Genomic DNA, 23,908 nt, shown 5'->3' on the forward strand with positions numbered 1-23,908 from the left:
CTTGTTGCCGAATGGGAGTAAACCCCTGCATCCTGGGAATCCAACATCTGGAGTGGAGGCGGTTATTGAAGCAGATTAATGCTCATGGTCTATCGCTATCACTGCGTTCATAAAACTGAGTGATTATTGTATATTGCTGTGTTGAAATGTTCTTGTCTATGTGTGTGTGTGTGTGTGTGTGTGTGTGTGTGTGGGTGGTGTGTGGGTGTGGGGTGTGTGTGTGTGTGTGTGTGTGTGTGTGTGTGTGTGTAGCACAGATGGAGCCCCTGATAAGAGGCCTGTGCAGCCGACCACTGCAGGACACATTATGGCAATTTCCAGCTTGAGGAGCCAGTGAGCGTCAGAGCTGGCAGAGGGCTACTGAATGAGCTCTGCCCCCACAGATCTGCCCGAGCGTGACACCAACCCCTGCACCCGCTGGGACGCCGGCCAACCGGAGGAGGTGGAGGACAGTGGTGTTCGTCCAGTACATCTCCCCAGGTATTTGGTTTCATTCTCTAAAGCCAATATTTGACTACAGAAGACCTTTTCCACAGTTAACAACAACAAATTCACCCGGGAAAATAGAAAGGAGAGGCAGTGCTGATTGAATTACCTCTCTGGTCAGAGTGTCCTCAAACACAGACAACACACAGACTTTTTACGAAAACAGAGACTAAATGTGTAACGCTGAATAAGTTTACAGCAGTACTGACAAAATGTATCTCAACCGAAAAGTTGACATTGAATGCAGAGCAAGATTTACTAATTCTTTTGTAAGATTTTACCTTATTGAACTGACCCTTTGACAAATTTAGACCGTGTAAGTTGTGTTAAGGCAACATTAAACACCAATGCAAGTGATAAGTTGTGCTTATTTTGTTAAGCGCCAGGTAAAACTAAACAACCTCTGTCCCCCCCCCCCCCATCCCCAGCCTGATAAAGATGCTCTGGAACAAAATACAGCAAGCTCTAATTGATTTGTGCTGGGTCCAGGCTGCACGCCCAGTGGCACTCAGGACTCTTTCCAGGACAAGCCCGGGGCCCCATGCACCAAAAGCTTCCTTAATTTCTGCTGGTGAATCCACTAATAAACAAGAAGCACTCGGGCTGCAGCGAACGGATAATTTCCATTATCGATAAATCTGTTGATTATTTTCTCGTTTAATTGATTAGTTGTTTGGTCAATAAAATTTCAAAAAACTGTGAAAAATGTGGATCGGTGTTTCCCGAAAAGCCCAAGATGACGTCCTCAAATGTCTTGTTTTGTCCACAACTCAAAGATATTCAGTTTACAGTCACAGACGAGAGAAGAAACTAGAACATGTTCACATTTAAGAAGCTGCATGAAATCAGTGAATATTTCCTTTTTTTTCATTAAAAATGACTCTGATAATCAAAATAGTTGCCGATTAACGTAATAATTGACAACTAATCGATTTATCGGTTAATCTTTGCAGCTCTAGCGCTCACTTTAATCCTAATAAAGTTCTATTATTTAAAAAAAAAAACTGCTGAAAATTTAAAATCACAATATGGTTAGCTGTGACTTCTTTTTGGCGCTCTGTCGTGAAAATTGGAGGGATACGAAGAAATGACAGGAAAGAATGCATTTGAAATGTTTCTTTGCCTATTCTGAAAGTCATGAAATGCAAAATCCATGTTCATATGCAGCATTATAGCTAAATTATTCATTTATTTTTAGGTGTGCACAAAATATAACAGTCCTATGAATATACTGCAACGTTTTGCTTACAAATGCGTATATATACAGTAACTATATTGGATGCCTATTTAACTTCTTTAAAAGTTGCACTATTTATATATATTATTGGAGATTTAAATGTAAGAGTGTAGTATATGTGTGCGTATATAACTCACATACATGTATGCATGTGATTGACGGGGTGCCAATGCTCCTAAACTATCCCATCAATCCTCAGCGAGGTCACACAGAGTCCAAAACCTCTCATCAGCAAAACAAATCACTGGCCTCTCTGCTCTTTGATGAAAGGCATCTTCCACACGGAGAAATTGTGCAATTTTCAAAGCAGATGAAAGAGGTGAATGCTGTGATTTCTGCAGCCGGAGGCCTGATCTCCATCTACAGATTCAAATAAAGATCCTGGAGACCTGAGATAAAGGCGAGCACAGCAGCTATGCACAAACTTCAAACAGCACTGACACTTTTAATTAAGCTACGAGGCTGCTTACGGAAACTATGTAAATAAGGATTATTTAAAAACTATGAATAACCTGCGGGACAATGGTGCTGTCAACGTCTTATATCCATTTTGACAAAAAAAAAAAAAAATACATATTCTGAAAAGTTCCACCAATTTCAGAAACGATGACGACTCTCTTGAAAACATTTCATAAGTGAAAGTGCGCTTTAGATGACTCATAACTGTAACTCGTGAGCCGTAATGTGCTTCTTCCTCTCATGCCAGAAATCATTTTGTAAGAGCAGGTCTCATTTCTTCAAATGGGAGTATATCTCGCTGTGGTAGGAAACACTTTGATTCACTTATTAAATAAAAGAGTTCACCACAGAGAGGGTTATAAAATCTACTGCTAAGGACAGGCCTCGGGGCTCTATTTCTGAAGAGGCTCTAAAAAGAAGAAAAAAAAAAAAGACATTCGAAAACCACAGACTTTTATGGAAAAGAGCGTGTGCAGTGAAATGTGTTTTTTTCTCCAAGTTTTGTCTACCTGGGCGTCTGGGTTTGTGCTTCTTAAAGTCTGATAGGAGGCGGTAAATAAGAGTCATTACCTGAGAAGACAGGTTTTAACATTGTGCATCTTTTTGCAGCTCTTTCAGTCTATCCAGCAAGACGCGTCGCAGCAGGCAGCGAACGCACCCCAACCCCTGCTCCTCCGAGTATGAGATCATTCGCACATCAGTGAACACAGCGGGAGTGTGTGTGTGTGTGTGTCTGTGTCTGTGTCTGTGTGTGTGTGTGTGTGTGTGTGCACCGATGTTCTGTGTGCATACCCATGCGCTTGAATGTGTTTTCAGGTGTCTTGCTACGAACAGACAAAGACCTAGTCGATTTTTGAAGAAACTCAGCAGGTAAACGTTTGAGTGGAAAAAGAAATATAAAAAAAAAAAAACTTTCACTGGATGCTCAAAAATAGCCCAATTAGAGATTCATCAAAACCGTCTTCTGTTCAACCTGCACCTCGACTATCTATCGCACTCGCATCAACGCTACGAGCTAACGCTTTCAAGAGTCAGTTTGAACCACAGACGGGAGATTGTTGCTAGGAGACAAACACTGTCATATCGCTGCGATTTTGTCAAAAAAACCTCGCGGGAAAGACCAGAGGTGGTAGACGTGACAAGGTGACGGTGCGGCACATTTTTAGAGTTCCCCCTCACAACGGTTTCATGTCACCTTGTCACCCTGAACACCTTGATGTCTTTCGCTGGCGCTTTGATGCGCTAATTATTGGCAAAGCCGGGCAAATGAGACGGGCGACATCATCTACTCCACAAAGCAATCTCTTCCCCACACACATCTGGGTTTCCAGGAGGAAAAACTGAAGTTGTCAGGCGAAGAGAATCAGGAACACGCCTGAGGAAATCGAGGATAAGCCTCCCTCAAGGAATGTTTGTTTTTCTATAAACTGCCTATTTTGGTGTCTTTTAACACTTTCTGACAACTTGATTTCACTTCAAGTCTTAATTATTGAGCAATTATTTACATGTGAGCATGAGTTTTACTCCAGTAATGCGTAGAATACGGTCCAGATGTCATTTATTACTAGGGCTGCCCCCGCTTAGATTAGTCGACTAATCGGTCGTTTTACGCTTAGTCAGTTTTTATGCTTTTTCATGCTGAGTGACCCATTTCCAAGTTACGTATCAGCACATCTCTTGTAAACACAAGATTTAAAGTGGAGCTTTTGCATGATACTTTGTGGAGTAACTCAGTTTTACAGATCTGTCGATTAAATCAACTAATCGATTAGTCGATAAAATTAGTGTTATGCCGACCTTACACCAAACGACTTGTCAAGCGATTCCACTGTTGCAGACGGATTTTCAATATCGGAATGAAATCCTGATGTTGAGCTTCACTCTAGCCTGGCACTGTGAAGAGACATGAGGTGTAGAATAACTACAATCTATACGGCATAACAGAAAATCAGCAAACTTTCACTCACTAGCTTGGTTCCAATTTTCTAAATAAATCCAGTTGTAGTCTTGCAATGTGTGACCCTGCAAGATCCCCAGTCTTTACCTATTATGACAGTCTTTAACGTTAGATGTAAGATGATTGTCTGACTTTAGACTTTTCAAAGTCTATTGAAAGTCTTCTAGTGTTTGGTAGGCATTAGTCGACAGCCCTATTTACTACTGCACTAAACTGCCTTACAAATGCAGAGAGCAATAACTACTGAAACAGTAATGTGAAGAAGAACTCACCCAGTCAGAAGAACTCCGTCTAACTTGCTCCCATCAGTCCAATTAATATAGAAGTAGTAATATTGTATGATCCAGCAATGTGTTGACAACAGTGTCCAGCCTTTAGATAAAACATTAGCCTGACAAGCTCCAGAGACAACACGTCAACGTCCACCATGAACAAATACAGCCGTGCCTGAGGCAGTAACAGAGTGCTCAAACCTGTTTTCTCTGCAGCCCAAAGCATCTCAGGGTCAGACACACCTACAGTTTGTTTTATTGGTGCGGGTTAGTGTAATAGGGCTGTTGGTGGGGGAGTCGCAGTAAAACTGCAGCTCCCGCTTCAACTAATTCGCGGTTTCCTGGATTTTGTTTGGGTTTGAATTGCCAATCATCTCTCCCCTGACAAAATGAGCCCAAACAGACCAAACCAAACAAGTAAAAACACCGGACAATGACTTTTCTCAGTCCCAACTCTTAAAATACTGAAACTTGGTCAGTGGCTCCCAGCGTCAGATCCCGACGCAAAAATCTCCATTAAGAGTGTGTATGGAATACACCGGGTAGAGTAGCGGCTTGAATGAGACGCTGTAAGATTATGTAGTGTTAAGAGCAACAACGGTAGCGAGTTGTTCGTCGTTGCCTCCGAAAACTACTCATGACTAATCTTTTAAGCTATTCAAGAAAAACACCAAAGAATTCACTAGTTCTTCCTTCACTAGTGAGGATTTGTTGTCTTTGTCTTAAAGGTCCCATGACATGGTGCTCTTTGGATGCTTTTATATAGGCCTTAGTGGTCCCCTAATACTGTATCTGAAGTCTCTTTTATATAGGCCTTAGTGGTCCCCTAATACTGTATGTGAAGTCTCTTTTATATAGGCCTTAGTGGTCCCCTAATACTGTATCTGAAGTCTCTTTTATATAGACCTTAGTGGTCCCCTAATACTGTATCTGAAGTCTCTTTTATATAGACCTTAGTGGTCCCCTAATACTGTATCTGAAGTCTCTTTTATATAGACCTTAGTGGTCCCCTAATACTGTATCTGAAGTCTCTTTTATATAGACCTTAGTGGTCCCCTAATACTGTATCTGAAGTCTCTTTTATATACACTGTGTGCAGAATTATTAGACAAATGAGTATTTGGCCCATATCATAATTTTTATGCATTTTTTCCAACTCCAAGCTATATAAACATGAATGCTTATTTGAGTTAAGCATTTCAGGTGATGTGTTTTTGTGTAATGAGGAAGGGTGTGGCTTAAGGACATCAACACCCTATATCAAGGTGTGCATAATTATTAGGCAGCTTCTTCTCCTCAGGCAAAATGGGCAGAAAAAGAGATTTAACTGACTCCGAAAAGTCAAAAATTGTAAAGAGTCTTTCAGAGGGATGCAGCACTCTTGAAATTGCTAAGATATTGGGGCGTGATCACAGAACTATCAAACGTTTTGTAGCAAATACTCAAAAGAGTCGCAAGAAACGTGTTGAGAAGAAAACCTGCAAATTAACTGCCAAAGATTTGAGGAGTATCAAACGTGAAGCTACCAGGAACCCATTATCCTCCAGTGCTGTCATATTCCAGAACTGCAACCTACCTGGAGTGCCCAGAAGTACAAGGTGTTCAGTGCTCAGAGAAATGGCCAAGGTAAGGAAGGCTGAAATCCGACCACCACTGAACAAGAAACATAAGTTGAAACGTCAAGACTGGGCGAGGAAATATCTGAAGACAGATTTTTCAAAGGTTTTATGGACTGATGAGATGAGAGTGACTTTTGACGGACCAGATGGATGGGCCCGTGGCTGGATCAGTAATGGGCACAGAGCACCACTGCGACTCAGACGACAGCAAGGTGGAGGTGGGGTGATGGTATGGGCTGGCATTATTAAAGATGAGCTAGTTGGACCTTTTCGGGTTGAAAATGGAGTCAAAATGAATTCCCAAACCGACTGCCAGTTTTTAGAAGGTACATTCTTCAAGCAGTGGTACAGGAAAAAATCTGCATCTTTCAAGAAGACCATGATTTTTATGCAGGACAATGCTCCATCACATGCATCGAAGTACTCCACTGCGTGGCTAGCCAGTAAAGGCCTCAAAGATGACAGAATAATGACATGGCCCCCTTCCTCGCCTGATCTAAACCCTATTGAGAACTTGTGGGCCCTTCTTAAATGGAAGATTTACACTGAAGGAAAACAGTACAGCTCTCTGAACAGTGTATGGGAGGCTGTGGTGGCTGCTGCACAAAAAGTTGATCATCAACAGATCAATAAACTGACAGACTCCATGAATGGAAGGCTTATAACTGTTATTGAAAAGAAGGGTGGTTATATTGGTCACTGATTTGTTTTTGTTTTTTTCAGAAATGTTTCAATTGAGTTGTTGGTTGATTATTCTCACTTTAACAGATGAAAATAAACAAGTGAGATGGTAACATTTTAATTTTTCATTTAGCTGCATAATAATTCTGCACACATAGAGTTGCCTAATAATTGCATATTAATGTTAAAAAAAAACCTCATAAAGTGACATTTTCATGCCATGGGACCTTTAAATTGTAGTAGACTAAATATCTGCAGGCATTTTTCATAATTTTTTTACTTGTTTTAGATCAAACAATTAATTATTCAAGACAGTAACTGGAAGATATAAGAATAATGAAAAAAATCGTTAAGTTTTTGCCCTGAACTAGCCACAGGTGCAAATGTGTAATTGTCCACAAAACTGTGAAACCTGAGTCATCTTTTAAAATCATGAATAATACATTATAATCTCTCTCAAATGTTACATTATATAGTGTAAAATGTCCTTAACCTTTCACTAAGAGGCACAGAATTCAATAGCGAGTTTCATGCATTAATGTTCTCCTTGGTGTAAGTCATATTTAAATGGTGGATTATTTTCCTTTTTTTGATGTCCCATTAGCTCTGATCGTGTGGAAGCCCCACTAAACCTGACGCATTACAGCTACTTTTCTGTTCAATGCAATTATGTTTTAAAATGCCAATTAAACACAGGACCATCACCCTGAGTAACATGAAAGGACTCGAGAAGGTTCAAGTGGCACAACCGAGCTGCAAGGTTAATGGAGTGTGTGCAGTTACCAGGCAACATCAAACAATAGTCCCATTTAAAAAACGAGATTGTGGAAATGTGTAGCCACGACAACAATCCTCCATCAATGACATGCTGCGTGTCCAGTAATCCATACTATGTCAACAGTCTGCCTGCAATCATTAAAAGGGACACGGGAATCAGCACTGAGAATAAACAATAAGCATGCTTACTTTTCAATCTCAGATCAGCCGCATTGAGAGGATTCCATTCGACCATGCACCTGCCGGGTCAAAACTGAAAATCAACACTTTTTCTGACATTTTGGTCTCTTTTTTCGATACTTTCTTCAACGTTTTTGGCGCATTTTTGACGTTCAAAAATTCTTTTTACTACCATGTATAAACACCACTCACACCTACTTTTTACCAGTTTTACACTTATTTTTGGAATTCATGGTCAATAAATGTCTTATATAGAAAATTATACCCAATTCTTTCTGCAGAAATTATAAATTATTTAGACTTACAGTATATTAAAGGAAGGATAATCACAGACTGGTATATGTCAACATTCAGTAAGGATACGGTTTCGAAACGTTTCCATTTTTTTTTTCAAATGCTAATTTTTTTTATAAAAACACCCTACAATTCAATGAAAGTAGAGATCTGATGTGTTGTTGTACTTGCGAAGCCATTGTATGGAATCATCCATGTTATTTTTGGGTAAAAAGAATTAGGTAGTTAAAAAGAAACCCATATTTCTGACATAGAAATTTATAAAATGGGTCAAATTTGAACCAAAGACAACACAAGGGTTAAGCAGTCTTTATCTGAGCACAATATGGCCAACGTGTACAGAAGAAGCTCAATCTGAGGACGTAAAAGATGTCTTTCAGGGCTGTACATACCTTGTCGCCTCGTAATTCAAATAGATTTTGGTTTAAGGAAACTATAATTTGATTAAAAAAATAATAATAAAAAAAAAAATCAATCTTAATGCATCCAAATGTTTGATTTCCAGTTTTTTTCTAGGGCTGACCAATTAAAGGGAAAAATCTAATAGCGACTTTTCTGCGATAACGATTCGATTTGGGATTCTTTTTTTTAAAAGGTTAATATTGTCTGTGTAACAGCTAAAACATGGCATGGAACATTATAACATGAGACCCCATCAAAACTGCTCTATAGCTTTATGTGAGGAACATATATATGAATTTCCAGCAATAAGTGATACGTAACATTATTCCAGCATTTATCTTATAAAAAAAAAACTCAGTAAATATTAAAAAGAAGAATAAATAGAGTTAAACTAAATGTGACAAAACTCAATATCGATTAATCGTGGTCTTCGCGATTAGCTAATGGCATTCTTTCAAATTGCGATTTGATTCGAAAACGATTAATCGTTCAGCCCTAGTTTTTTCCTTTCACGTTTTCACGTCAACTTACTTCACCTAAAATTTATTAAGATAACAGGTTGGTAGGGCTGGGTTTAAAGCTATAGTGCGTAGTTTCTGTCTCCCCCATGAGGAATTCTATGTAACAACAACAACAACAAAACTGTAGGGGCTTTCACATGATACAAGTGACCGCGCACCACCCCCACCCCTCCTCCACGCAGTTGCTAGCAGCCAAGGAGAACACGGAGGATTAAAGAAACATGATGGACTCTTCAGAAGAGGTCAGACTGAGAAACACAGAGAGAGTTGGGAGGAGCTGATAGTCTTAATTAGATTGTAACGGACGTTCATTATTTTCAAAAAGTTACGCACTTTTTTTTGGGGGGGGGATCAATTCTTCAAGTCTCTATGTAAACATTTACCTGATGAATTGTATACAAAAAAAAAAAAATGTTGAGGGTTGCTTCTTGCTTGTACAATTGACAGCACAGGTTCTCTGTGAATCTCTTTCATACGCAATGCAGAAAATTGGTATTTTAACGGAAATTTCCCTAACCTAATGGATACCAAGTAGAAAAAGGTTATGGAATCGGGACTGTTGTGAATAACATTACATTCCATTCTGTGAGAAGTTGGAAGAAAGTCGTTCTCATCCATTTTATTTGTATCCTAGAGTGCAACACTGTTTTCCTATCTCTGTGAAAAGACCTTGAGACAATCCTTCCTCCCATCCCGACTCTTTTGTATCTTGCTACACCGCAACTAAATGAATGAAGCGATTGTTAGATATCCTTGTGTGTCTAATTAAACCTTTAGAACATTGTGAACCGAACCCTGATTTGTGTCACTTTGTTCTCCGAGACCTCGTCCCACAAAACCTGATCGGATTGTTTTCAAACAGGGACCTTGTGATTTGGAAATGAGGAAATCATCGGCGGTACCCAGGCAGGTTGAGGAGTTGAGTCAGGATATCTTCCCACAGAGGACACGTGTGCTGCTTTGACACTCTCTGTTTGGCATCAACAACAACAGGTTTGTCTTTCCCTCAGGCTCCTTATGGAAACATGAAATGTGATTTCCAGCTCATCTCATTTTCCGTCCCCACTCTCCAAAATCCAAAATGTGTCAATTTGGACGGATGGAAAATCCAAAAAGACAGCTCAGTCTCAGTCAGAAACAGAAAAACGCATGCTCTGGACCCTGCTTTAATAATCTATTCATGACATTGACGTTTTATATGATTTTTTGCATCACTGAGATGAAGTACCTTCATTTGTTCATCTTCATTTTTATCAAGTATTTAATTTGCTGGATTAACCACAGAAAAGGTGAATTAGAAGCGTTTCCATCAACTGGTTTAGAGCGAATAAACTAGACTACGCAAAGCGTAGTTTCGTCACAAGTTGACGTCACGCATGGTTGTAGACTGCAAACCGGCTGGCTAAATCAAAGAGTTTAGAAGCTTAATGATTTGGCTAAATGGAGAGAGGTAGCACTGTACAAGTTACAAGCCACCTGTGTGCAGAATTCAGGGTTGTGGCAGAGACATTTGGTGTCAGCGATACAACCGTTCACCGGCTGTGTATGCGCGGTGTGCTGGGCCATACCATTCAATCTGTGGAACCAATTCATCAGTTTATCCGAAGTGGCTGAGGCCCAGGCTATAGCGCACCGCAAATCCACCACCTTGTGCCACAAGTGCACGGGGCACTGGATGGGACCCGTATCCTGATGCTTCTCCCATCCGATGGATACCGGGACTATAGTCACGGGAGTCACAACTTATTCAGCAAAGCAGTTTCCATCTCCCATTTTGCGCATTAACTCTTTTTCGAAAAGAAGGCAAAAACCACCTCAAGCGAGTGTAAAAACGTTTTTGCGAATTTTGCCGTTTCCATCAACATTTTCTAATGCGATACTAAATGCGCATGCAAATACAGAGATGGAAACGTGACTAATGAGGCAATAATAGCATTGCGCCATACACCGCACCATGATTGTCAATCAATGGTGCTTTTCAGCGGCGAGTGGACTGCAGACTTCTCGCTCGTTTTTGTCCTTTTAAATCCTTAAAAAAAAAAAAAAACTTTTTTTTTTTTCCATCTTTCAAGCAAGTTGAAATAGGTCTTTATTATAATCCCAAATCATTTGAGTATAAACCAATTAAGAATTGTTAATCCCTTTATTCAAAGTGCAAATTAAAATCTTTAGAAACAAGGACAAACAGAGCAAAGTAGAAGTATAGATAGCAGAAATCATTAAGTAACGGCTGTAGTAGGACAAAGGGACGATGGGTGTGTTGTAAAGTACACTTTAAAAAACGTACACTATACTGGACAGGAGCAATGAAGGACTAACTGGCAGCATTAATGAGAAAAGCCTGTAAACCAAAGTCAAGTATTTTCTGTTTGTGCGGCAGAATTAAGAAGTGAGGTTGACATAAGACTGCTCGATTATGGACAACAAAATAAAAAAATAAAAAAATCATAATCACGATTATTTTTGGTCAATATTGAAATCACGATTATTTAACACGATTACCTATTGACTTTTGGAAGACTTTTGAAAACACAAACAGTGGAAACATTAAATCAACAGTGAAAACACCTAGATCTGTGAAATTGAAAAAACATCTTCTTTCGGAGAGCTGTAACCACTGTCTCTTTCCTTAGTTTTTTTGTTCTGTTTACATAACTTTGTTCTATTTATTACATTTTTTATGCACACTACTGAAAGAGCTGGTGAACAGATTTTCATTGTACTCTGAGCATAATGACAATAAAAAATCTCTCTCTCTCTCTCTCTCTCTCTCTCTCTCTCTCTCTCTCTCAAAATCGTAATCGCAATTAAAATTTCGATTAAATTGCACAGCCCTAGGTTGACGGCTGCCGGGCCACCTGCTACTACACTTGTGAGTTTGAGAAATGGCCGGGATGTCTTTCATCAGCTATTTTCACACCCTCCCTTCTTCCCTCCCTCCCTCTCTCTCTCCCTCCCTCTTCGTCTCTTTTAGTGAGACAGACAGCGGCGAGGCAGAGGACACGTTTGACGCCCTGCCAAGGAGAGGAATATTTCACAGAGACGGATGTCAGCGCGGACACCTCCGGCTGGTGAAAACCCAAACGGGCCGATACTAAGATTGGCACGTAGCTCCAGAGTCACGGGTCAGGTCCTCCTCCGACGGACGGAGACAAATCCATCAGGACAGAGCATATACTGATACTCTAGGTCAGGGGTCTCAAACTCGCGGCATTTGGCCCGCGGGACGATAGTTTGTGGCCCCCGCCTTATTATGAAAGTTTAATGTTAGTGCGGCCTGCGAGTTTGATATGTATGGTACTTTACAGTGTTGTGTGCGGAGCTGAACGAACCTACCAATCACGGTGGGGTATATGGCTCTCGGGGGCGGGACATCGGCCGGGCTTGATGCAAGCAGAGGAACATTCCTCAATGAGTGAAAGTTACAGCCGCGTTGCCATGGAGTGTTTTCTTCCGTGCCTGGCTGGCTGCCTCGTTTCTATTGGGCACATGCGGACATTCGTCCCAGCGCGCTGCGTTCACAACACTTCACAACCGCGGGTCAACTACCTACATAACGCCAAAGTGTCTACGTCGGTAGGATTAACAGATAAAATGCCTACTCCTAAAGCTAAAAACCCCATTCGCAGCGGTGGAAGCCCGGTGCTCGGAAGCTCCAACGGCCGCTACGGGTTCATGTCGCTGACCAAGCCGTGGAACCGGTCCTAGCTGTCGCATCTCGCCAGCCGTGTAGCGCCGAAGCATCGGAGAGCCCCTATTTCGGTGCGCGTTGTGTGTGTGTGTGTGTGTGTGTGTGTGTGTGTGTGTGTGTTTTTTTTTTTTTTTTTTTTTTTTTTTTTTGTGTGTGTGTGTGTGTGTGTGTACCTGTTTTACTATATTCGTTGGGTCCAAAAACCAGGGACTACAGTATACATTTTGTGGGGTTGCACAGCACGCGTGGGGGACCAAAATGCTGGTCCCCACGAGTTTAAAGGGCTGTTTGAGGGTTAAGACTTGGTTTTAGGATTAGGGTTAGAATTAGGTTATGGTTAGGGTGAGGGTAAGGGTTAAGGTTAGGCATTCAGTTGGGATGGTTAAGGTTAGGGTAAGGGGCTAGGGAATGCATTATGTCAATGATATGTCCCCACAAAGATAGTAATACAGACCTGTGTGTGTGTGCGTGTGTGCGTGTGCGTGTGCGTGTGTGTGTGTGTGTAAGTAAAGAGAGAGAATGGGAGAAGAAGTTTGTGTGAGGTGGACCTGGTCACCACAGACCCAAATCTTCTCAGCTGTTGCTACTGTCATGCTACACGGTCTCTTCATGTGGCACATTATGTTTGGCACATTGTATGGGTCACTTCTTATATCATAACAAGGTAATACAATGTGTAATCAAGTGATGACTGATTAACAGTAATGCAAATGCCCTAATACCTGTTGATACTACAACAATGCAAAATATAGGCTCTTAACCTGGCAGTTTTGCACATATCATGTAAGACTCAATTTCTCCATTTCTTTGCACTATATATATAGTGTATGTGTATATATATATATATATATATATATATATATATATATATATATATATATATATACATATATATACACACACATACATACACACACACACGTCAATGAGAGAGTTAATATGAGGTCTCTCTCTCTGACTAAATAAATCAAAGTGATGCGTACTCGGTGGGATAAAAGAATATAAATAATAAAAATAAAGAGATTTGAGAAGATTGGAATTTTTTTAACAAAGCTTTTCTTGTGGAAAACCTGATGCGGCCCAGCCTCACCCAGACTCTGCCTCCAGCGGCCCCCCAGGTAAATTGAGTTTGAGACCCCTGCTCTAGGTGCTGCCCGCTGTCAGCCTCATGCTAATTTACTTTTCTACAGTGGTGACCTCACAGTCACTGTACGGTTCAGTACGGTGGCCCTGACAACTCAACTTGCACATGCAAATAGAGATTGCTCAGTGGCGCATGAAGCCTTCATGGAGCCAAAAATTACCCAGGCAGACAATCGGCACTAGGGGTCTACCGATACTGGTTTTTCATAGCGATTATTAGTAGTGAGCAAAAGTCTCTGTGCAGAGTTTTTCCTGCGTGTCGCTACAATGTTTAACATTAGACAGCCAATCACAAGCATTATTAGATCTTGGTAGAAGAATGCTGAATGCTGATTGGTTCACTGACGAGATTTACTCCTTAGGTATTGAAATTGGGTACTGCAATACAACTGTAAGGTACTTTTAATTGAGTATTTTCATTTTCTCCTGCTTGCCTATTGTACGTTTGAATTATCTATTTTATATCTTTAGTTACTTTGCATATTCATATTAGTTATACAAAATATTATGAATAATCTATGATGTATTAAAGTGGATAAACAGGATTCTTTATTGATCCGGTGGTGAAATTCACAAGCTAGCCACCAAGTCAAACTTCCACTGTTATTTTGGTGAAAGTAACTCAAAAGTCACGCAAAAGTAGTGTAATGCATTACAATTCAGAGACAGTAATATTGTAATAGAACTAATTACTCTCAAATGACAGTAACTAGTAATCTATAATGTATTACATTTTGGAAGTAGCTTGCCCAGCGCTGGTCCTCGGTGATGTATGGTGGACTGTAAATCAGCTTCTAGCTCTTTCCACAATTCTCTCCAAAAGAACCTTGGCTCGCTAATTCTCACTTTAAAAAAAAAAAAAAAAAGGACAGCTTTTAATAGTTTCTCTTTCAATCATCCCCCAGAAAACGTCCTCAGATGTTGCCAAATAAATGAGCTTTGATATTCCTACATGCCTTATCCCCGGCTGGCAAGCTCGCAGTCTTTAAAAGGCAGCGCGGCGTTGGTGTGTCTGACAGCCGAGCGGGACCTTGTGATGCCGGTAACAACATGAAGGATGACAACAAAAGCTGCAACATCAAAGCCCCACAGCACTGACACACATATGCATATACATTTACATATACAAGGCACTGTGCAGCAGATTACAGCGGCCAGTTACTCATCAGCACTTAACACGGGGTCGGTTGCAAGCCCGAACAAAGTACAGCTCTGAAATGACTCCCGCAGCTCATTTGTACATGAAGAAGGAAAAGATTGCACCTCAGCATCCTATCGACACTCACTTAAGATAATGGGCCCTGTTGGGGACGTTATGGATTGGAGAATGAATCTCGGAGCAGCTGTATGCCGGTGAACAGGCAGACAAGGCAGATAAAGGGCTTTAGAAAGGGACTCTGCAGTAAGCGTGGTGGCAATTTGTCAGGATTAAAGCTGGATAGTGTCCGTCATTGTGTGTGTGTGTGTGTGTGTGTGTGCGTGCGTCAGGTGTTGTTCATGAACCTCGGGGTTGTCGGGGAGTCGGAGCGCTGATCTGCGAGCGCGCCGAGGTCAACTGAAGGGTGTGATTTAATGCTGAGCTCAGAATCCGAATGTTTCTATTAACTGATGAATCATTCGGTTTTATAAAGATGACAGAAAATAGTGAAACGTGGCCGACCAACTCAATCTCAAAAGATATTCAACGGACGGCGACATGAAACATGTAAAAGCAGAAAATACTCACACCTTTGAAACACTTTTGCTCGATAAACGATCAATTATCAAAGTTAATTCTCGGCGAAAGTACTTTCTGCACTAGATCGGACAATTTTCCTGCATTGTTGGAATTTTTCTGCAACAATTTGAGCCTGTTCTGCATCACGTTATAGTGCAAATAGCTTAATTTATGTAAAGGATATTATAATAGCTTTTTTGCACTGGCCAGTTTGGATTATTGGGGGGGATTGTAACCCCCCCCATCCCCTCCTGAACATAACGCCTATGGATACAAATATACAGAGATTCAGAGTTTGAATCCTGGTTCCTGCATAAATCACCGACCTTTCAGAGACTCCAATAGTTCTACTTTGACATATTTCCTTGATCAACGCGACAAACGTGAAGTTAACCGCTCCGAGCAAACGCTACAGTGCCACGCCTCCACTGGAAAAGACGTCAACTGAACGGATATGTCAATTTCTACTGCTTGTGCTTCCAACAGAAGAAGATTGTTTTCAGATTGAAAAGCTGTTCGATCAAATGCTCTCGTTCAGACAGTGTGGGCAACATCTTAGGCCGGTTACACACTGGATGCGTCGCGCGAGCGTGTCAGCTGCGTGGCGAGTCCGTTTTTAATTTCGGCTCCCATGTTAACAGGTTAGAGCTTACACGCTGCCTGCGTGACACGCACGTCTCAGCCGCGCCGAGAACGCGTGCCTGCTAGAAATAGAACCGACGCCTATTTTTCACGCGACACGCAAGCGTGTTGGAAGCATTTCCAGGCAAAATAGAATAGGAAAAGATGTTTATATGTTGTTTAGACACGAAAACTTATTAATAAATGACATGTTGATGTTTGAAAGACTCTAGGTTTTGATATAAATGCAGATATAAATATAATTTAAAAAAGAAATATTCTGTAGCCTAGTTTACCATCAATACTGCGGACGTTGTCTTTGCTGTAATCAAATCAGAATATATTTATGTTTAACATGGTTTTTCATTTTATCAATGGGAAACATCCATGTGTCCAGACAAGGCTAGCAGCAGCAGCAGCGCCGCGTCAGACACGTTTCTGGTGTGTAAAGACAGCTGCAGCTGACACGCAACAGAAACGCCACGCTCACGCCATGCAGGCAGTGTGTAACCGGCCTTAGCTTTTTTCCTTCATGTTTGCACTTAAAAAAAAAAAATGACGATTTGAAGAGGTTATTATGGATACCTTTTGAAGCGTTTGGTGGAACTGTAGATTGTAGTGGGTGGAAAAGAGAAAGAAAATGAGAACCGGCGCAGAGAGCCTCATATGATTGTCTCTATATGAGCCAAATGATGCCCTTCAACCTGCACGGACATCAAGCGCACAGCATCCCTGACCAACCTGCGATTACCTCGCTCTCGCTCTCGCTCTCCATCTCAAACACTACCCCCTGCTCTTGTAGCATCATCTCCCTCTCTCTTTCAACCTCCACACTCGCATAACGCCTGATACGAGAGCGCAGCAGCAGGGCGAACGAGGGAGAAGAAAAAAAACTCGAAAAAAATGTCAAACATAAAAAACACACACGCACACACTGTACATACACAGCAGACACACGCGGCTGACCTTCCACAGCGTCTCCTGAGGCCAAACATGTGAAAGGCTACCTGTGTTCGAGCAACGGTCCCCGACTGCCTTCTTTCTGCACATGCTTTCCAGCTAGACCGCTAGTGAAAAGCCTCAAAGTACTCCCTGTCTGAGCAGATTGGGTGGCCGAGCACGGCTGATAGAACGCCTCAGGTGAGAATAGAAAGCAATTGCATTCTAGAAAGACGTGCGGCTGACCGAGAGAGCTGTTGCGGCGGTGGTAGCATGTAGCCGACATTAAAAGGACCGATCTTGTTAAAAGTGAGATTTCCATGTCATTTTTTTTTTTATCATAAAGCAGGTTGAGGTACTATATAAATACTGTTAAAGTATCAAGCTGTTACAGTGCAGTTCCAGTCATTCCCCGGCTGCAATAACGGTGCAGAGACTCTGAGATCGCAGATGCGGAAGACCTAGAAATGCTGACCAATCAGCGCAGACTGGGTTTTTTGAGAGGGGGGCTTAAAGAGACAGGCGCTAAAACGGAGCGTTTCGGACGGAGGGTGAAAAAAATTGTTTTTTGAACATTAAACATGTTCTAGTAGAAACCAAAATACGAGTGTGAACCTGAAAATAACCACGGTACGGAACCTTTAAAGAAGAGGGCTGGGGCTGATATGTTTTTACATTTAAGATTAGAATAGCATAATGACATGCTAAACGTTAGCCTGTTGCTTTCAGATTAATGCTAGCGAAGAATACTGACATGATAAACTTGAGCAACGTTAAATACCAGTACCCTTAGCTATCATAAGTCACAAAAGAATAGCATACTAAAATGCTTGACTTTTGTGTTATACAATAACATAGGCTACTAAATGCTACATGGTAAAAAAAAAAAAAAGAAGCAGCTGCATATTAACATACTAATGTTGGAGCATTACATTACATGTCATTTAGCTGACGCTTATCCCAAGCGACTTTACAGTTGCTACATATGCCCCACACCTCTGGAGCAACTATGGGTTAAGTGTCTTGCTCAGGGACACATCGGTTGATGTATCGCAGTGGGAATTGAACCCAGATCTCCCACCACCAAAGGCATGTGTCATATCCACTGCGCCATCACCACCAGAATGTAAACATTACATCGCTTTGCCATCACCGCCAGCATGTAAACATTACATCACTTTGGGCACTGGAATCCATAGATTACTCAAGAAAGTAATCGTCAGATCGTGAAAACAACTTGCAGTGCATTATCTGGAAATGTGATGCATTGCGAACATATTTATAGATTATGTATGCTTACACAAGAGGTGACATTTCCCCTCTTCTAATGAGTGTCTTGGTGGTGACTTTGGTGCTTACAGTTTCATGAAGTACATAGCAAGGCTTAAAGAGGATTGTGTTTGGTGCCCGTGTGTCAGCTTGATTGACAGCTGTCTCCGTCTATCATCATCAGCCGTGGTGGTTTTGCCACTTCCTCAGCCTAGTTCGGCTCCACACAGGAGCCACATTTTGACTTTCTGCCTGAAGCAGCTGTTGCGTGTAAACTCGCACTCCAGGCTACAAAAAGTGTCCACTACGGGCGACATCACGGCTGCTGCATCGATATTTGTCTGCAGAGCTTTAAAAAGACACGGACGGTTACAGCTGGTTGGTTTACAGGTATAATAGTTTTAAGAATGTTTACATACTTGCAAAGTTGGTACAATAAATCATCTCTTGGGCTGGGTATAGTTAAAAGAATTCCGATACCTGGAATTCTATATAATTTATAAAAATTTTATGAAATCCATTTTAACAAAAAGAAATGACATTTTACCTTACGCTCCTTTACAACTACAGTATGTGACGCACACTGTAGTTAAGACTCTCAAAATACACGAACACACATGGGAGTTTATCCTGCATGCCACCTCGACGTGTAACGTTTGACAGCCAATCATAAACATTATTAGATCTTGGTAGACGCATGCTGCATGGCTATTGGCTCACTGACACGGATGAGATTTACCGCTTAGGTATTGAAATTGGGTATTGAATGACGAGGCATTTTCCGATATTCGATACTTTGGAGGCAATTCGGGCGGTGCCTAAAAAGGATTGAATTCGGTACTCAGCCCATAATTATGTCTCACAGCTGCCAAAGAAATAACACGGACTTGGCGGTAGGGCTGGGTACCGAATTCAATACTTTTTAGGCACCAACCGAACTGCCTCGAAATCGAGTATCGAAAAATGCCTCGTCATTCAATACCTAAGCAGTAAATTTTATCAGCGTCATTGAGCCAATAAGCATGCAGCATGCTTCTACAGAGATCTAATACGGTCTGTGATTGGAATTGGTATCGGTATGAAAGATTTTTTAACGATACCCAGCCCTACACATTTACCCATCACTCTGTGTTCTCTGACAGCAGCACAGGTGTGGATGGACTCTGGTGAGCGCGATGAGCTACAGTAACACCTGGCGGAGCATTTAGCACAGTAACCTAAATGTTAATGACTCGAGTAGTTGGTGAGGAAATTGACAGAATAACGAGCTCTGACGAGGCCCCGCCGAGTTAATCAATGGCGGTGACATCCGATGAGGGTTGTTAAAAAAAAAAAAAAAAAAAAAAGATAGGAGCAGACAAACACACAGTCAATGGGAGGCAAAGCGCAGTCAATGAGGAGCACAATGCAAAGTCAGCAAGCGAGAGCTGAACGGCCTCCAGCATCAGGAGAAGAAAAGAAAAAAAATCCTGTTTTACAGGGTCAATGTCGAACTAAATACGCCGACTCCCCTGTGCATAAATAAATAAAGAAAAGAAGCAGATGGGAGAGGAGTTTCACAGCAGGAGCGTCGGTGTGCTACACAGGTCATAAATCAGCCGCTCGGCATCGTGGGTTTAGTTTAGTTTAGATTATTTCGAAAATGTAAAAAATTTATTAAAAAGAACATTACAGTTCGGGCAAGAAAACCAACAAAATCAAAATCAGGTCCAACCCACTTTCTGTTTTTGTACAAAATAATTCTTCACTTATTTATACATGTACTGTATATGTTTTCATACATACATGCACATATACATACGCACATGCATATACACACTGCATACATACATGCATGCATTTAGTCCGGCAGCAGAGTCAGACTCTGGGCGTGTTTCAATCAACAGGCCAGCAGACAAGTTGACGGCACGAGACGCACAAGTGCCCAAGGTTTATGACCAGCTCGATTAAGACATGGGACGCGACCTATATCAAGCTTTAAAAAGAAGCAGGAAACCCCACGAAAGGACTTCTGAAAAAGAGAAGCAACATATGCGAATCAAGTCACGGATGTAGGTCGTACATCTCCGGAGATGATAACCGATGCAGCTTCAACACGCTGTCACACACACACACACACAGTAGAGTACAGTACAGAGACTCATGAATATTCTCTCAGGCAGAACCTTATGATCTCCGTTTCTCTCGCTTTAGCTCAACAGTCCCTCTCAAAACAGCCCTTCACTACCTTCATCTGAACTCTGCCAGAGCACAGAGACTTATAATGCCGTCACATCTGATCAAAGCCCGGGGAAAAGGAGATTTCACCGACACCGTCATCCAACAAAGACATCGAGGAAGTCGGAAGCTCATTCTTAAGGTTGGAAACAACTTTCAACTGCCTCCATATTGCCTTTAAAGTGGAGAAGGGGCATTTCTTTTAAAGTATGAAAAGTGCTCAGACCAAAATGTAAATTCAAGCAGCCAGGCTCCAAAATTAGCACCCGCCACTCTCCACTCAGGAGTCAAAATCTAGGTTGCAGATAAAATAAGGTTGCCCAAGTAGTAGGCTACCACTTCACTGCACTTTCATCACAAGTTGCCTGACCAGGTTTTGCTTTGCCTCAACTCTGCACACTGGTGTCGGCACGCAGCACCGTCAATAATTGCATATTGACGGCGCAATTCTTTGATTGGCCCACACAGTCAACCGTCACTACGGTTACGCTTACTTTATCTTGCTCGCTACCCAGCTCCATTCCCAGTCAAGCTGGTACAGTACAGAGGAGAATTTCGCACTAACCACAAAGAGAGTCTGCAAGGAGGTATGGTGGTGCTTCACAGATAAGGGGGTGGGGAAAAAATATTATTGATGTGGATTTGGTTGTTATTTTAAACATCCTGTTATGATGTATGTGTATGTTGTGTGTGATGTCTTTAAGCTACTGGGACTTTGAATTTCCCCTTGAGGATGGATGGATGGATGGATGGATGGATGGATCTATCTATCTATCTAGTGATTGCAGTAGACCAACAATTTAAGAAACTGTTGAAGATAGTGTGACACAATCGAAAGCTCCGGTCAGCTACTAAATGGACCTTGGGCTGAGACGGTTTTGTCAGCTGCGGTTTCCAAGGTCCAGAATGAACTTTGAAACTCCATAAAAGATACAGTTTAAAAGCTTAATGTACAAAGCTCCAAAGATGTAACTGAAATATGGGAACTGCAAACCCCAGAAATCACAAAAAGACATCACTGAACTACAAATAGTGAGCTCACATTTGCCACATTGGGAGTCTATAATTGCTTAAAACCAAGCAGCGCTAATGGTTTAACATTTGGTGATCCAGCTCACTCAATAACACCATTCCCTGTGGTGATGACCAAACAGATGCCAGAATTTAATTCCAAAAAAACGATGAGGCTGGAACCATCTTTCCTGCTGCAGTCCTAGTGTGGGATTTAGATTGATCTAATGGGCATAATTATACATGAAAAGCCTGCCTCGTCTGGTATTAAGTAAACACAGCCACAGGAGATGGAAACACTCATTTTGAGGCCAAGTGTGGATATCCGTAGATGCAATCCAGTCAAATCCTGCCTGTGGGATTGCATTTCCTCTCAGAGATCAAGAAAAACCTGTCAATGCCACTTACAGATTCCGTGATTGCCAAACCTGCAGCTCGCAAAATAAAACCTGCCCCTGCCCCCGGTTATCCACTGTTCCTACCCGGGACTTTTTTGGCAACAAAAGCTGAAAAATTATTTATTTTCCAAGAAAAGTGAGCAGAGAAGGCGAAGGAGAGGCTTTCTTTGATCCGACAGCCAGCTCGTGCTTTCACTCAGGCCACCCGAGGAGTGGACAGATTACCATCGGCTGTCTGGGAGGAAGCAGAGCGGCGGGATCAGTCCCCCGACCCGCCGAGGTTAGGCCTCTGGATGCAGATAAAGCTTTCCTTTTTATCAAAAGCCTTGCAGAGAAAAACCAATCCCAAAAGCTGCAGTGTGGTGCTGCAGAACTGTCAGACTTAATGCTACAAAGTGGGTAAATTATTAACAGAGGTAATGGCTGCAATTTCAAAGCGCACCTTAGAAAATGATGCTTCTCTTGAAATAAGCAAACCGCCCTGGTAAGAAATGGAAAGTTGCGTGGTTATGACGCTAGACTTTGCAGCAGGGCTTTCAAAAAGACTCATTTCACAAAATGAAGGGAAATTAAAATTAACGTAGGCTTTCAAAAGGTGCCATCAACTTCACACAACGCCAGCTCCAGACTCTCGCAAAAGCGATATCTTTTGAGAAACATCAATACCCGGCAATCCTGCAAGGGGACGTCAAGTAAAAAGCGAACACAGCACGCCCGTATCTAAACTGTGAGGCTTTGAATCAAAGGGAAACCCCAGAGGCAACGCATCTGACGCTGGCGAGTCTGCCTTTCTCTGGACGGAGACGCTCACAACTCCTTTAATTCCAATTTCGTCCTTTTCCTGTGAGCAAGGATCTGTTTCATCACACAGAATTTAGTTTGGCGGGAATCCATGTTGACTCAGTTGTTGGGGAATGAAGGGGATAGTGAGCGTGTAGACTCATTTTGGGATTTCGACTTGGGGATGGCTCCGGTGGTGCCGGACATTCCGCCGGGCGTCCTTTTTAGCCGATGTCCGTTACCTTCCTCTTTCTTTGTGTTGCGTTCTAAACTCCGGTAGATTTCTGCGGACTATGGTTAACTGCTCCTCAGATCTCTGCAGGGTAAATCCAGACAGCTAGCTAGACTATCTGTCCAATCTGAGTTTTCTGTTGCACGACTAAAACAACTTTTGAACGTACACATGTTCCACCAAAACAAGTTCCTTCCCGAAACTATTTTGCAGAGGCAACGTGGCTCCGTCTGGAGCTTAGCGCCGCCCAAGACTTGGTTGGTTTGAAGAAATGCCAATAAACCAGAGCACGTTTCTCTCCCATCCCAGTATGCTGTGTGGACCAGCCTGACCCTCCTCCGGAGCGCTGTGGAGGAAGGTCTGGCAATGCGAGACTAGGATTTAGGCTACGCTGCGTTCGTCAACAGAAATGTAAAAAAAACAACCATTTGTGCAGGTTTTATGGGGAGTTTAGGCTTTAGGCGATTACTTTTTAGTCATCCTGTTAATACTAGGAATCGACCGATACTGGTTTTTCAGGGCCAATACCGATTATTAGTAGTTAATTAAACCGATAACCGATCTTTGGAGCCGATATGCATCTTTAAGTCAAAATTAAGATTTTGGAACGTTACAAACTCCAACACAAAACTTTGTTTAAATGCTTTAAGCAATTGTTTAATAAATTAAAAACGTTCAACATAAAAGCCAGTAACAGATCAGTCAGATAGGGTTGTGTGTAGGGCTGGGCAGATATGGAGAAAATCAAATATCACGATATTTTTGACCAAATACCTCGATATCGATACCGCAACGATATTGTAGTGTTGACTACTGGTGCTTTCACAAAAATATTTACACAATGAGATTTTTGATAAATAATCATTTATATATATATATATATATATATATATATATATATATATATATATATATATATATATATATATATATATATCCAAAATCTAAGACGATATCTAGTCTCATATCATGATATCTGTATAATATCGATATATTGCCCAGCTC

At 41.6% G+C, this 23,908-nt stretch overlaps 1 protein-coding gene across 5 annotated transcripts in view; it reads right to left on the minus strand.

Annotated features, from left to right (window-relative positions):
• rnf152 (ring finger protein 152) overlaps positions 1-23,908 on the minus strand; it is a 63,730-nt gene that overhangs the window by 11,254 nt on the left and 28,568 nt on the right. Inside the window, exon 1 of one of the 5 annotated variants that reach the window (XM_039790195.1) lies at positions 4,412-4,613. The exons of the other annotated variants lie outside the window; for them this stretch is intronic. The gene's annotated coding sequence lies outside the window, so the exon portion shown is untranslated. Of the gene's footprint in view, positions 1-4,411; positions 4,614-23,908 lie in introns of those variants that run through there. 5 annotated transcript variants of the gene reach the window in all.

This window comes from Perca fluviatilis, chromosome 22 (assembly GCF_010015445.1).
Source record: "Perca fluviatilis chromosome 22, GENO_Pfluv_1.0, whole genome shotgun sequence".
Lineage (NCBI taxonomy): Eukaryota > Metazoa > Chordata > Actinopteri > Perciformes > Percidae > Perca > Perca fluviatilis.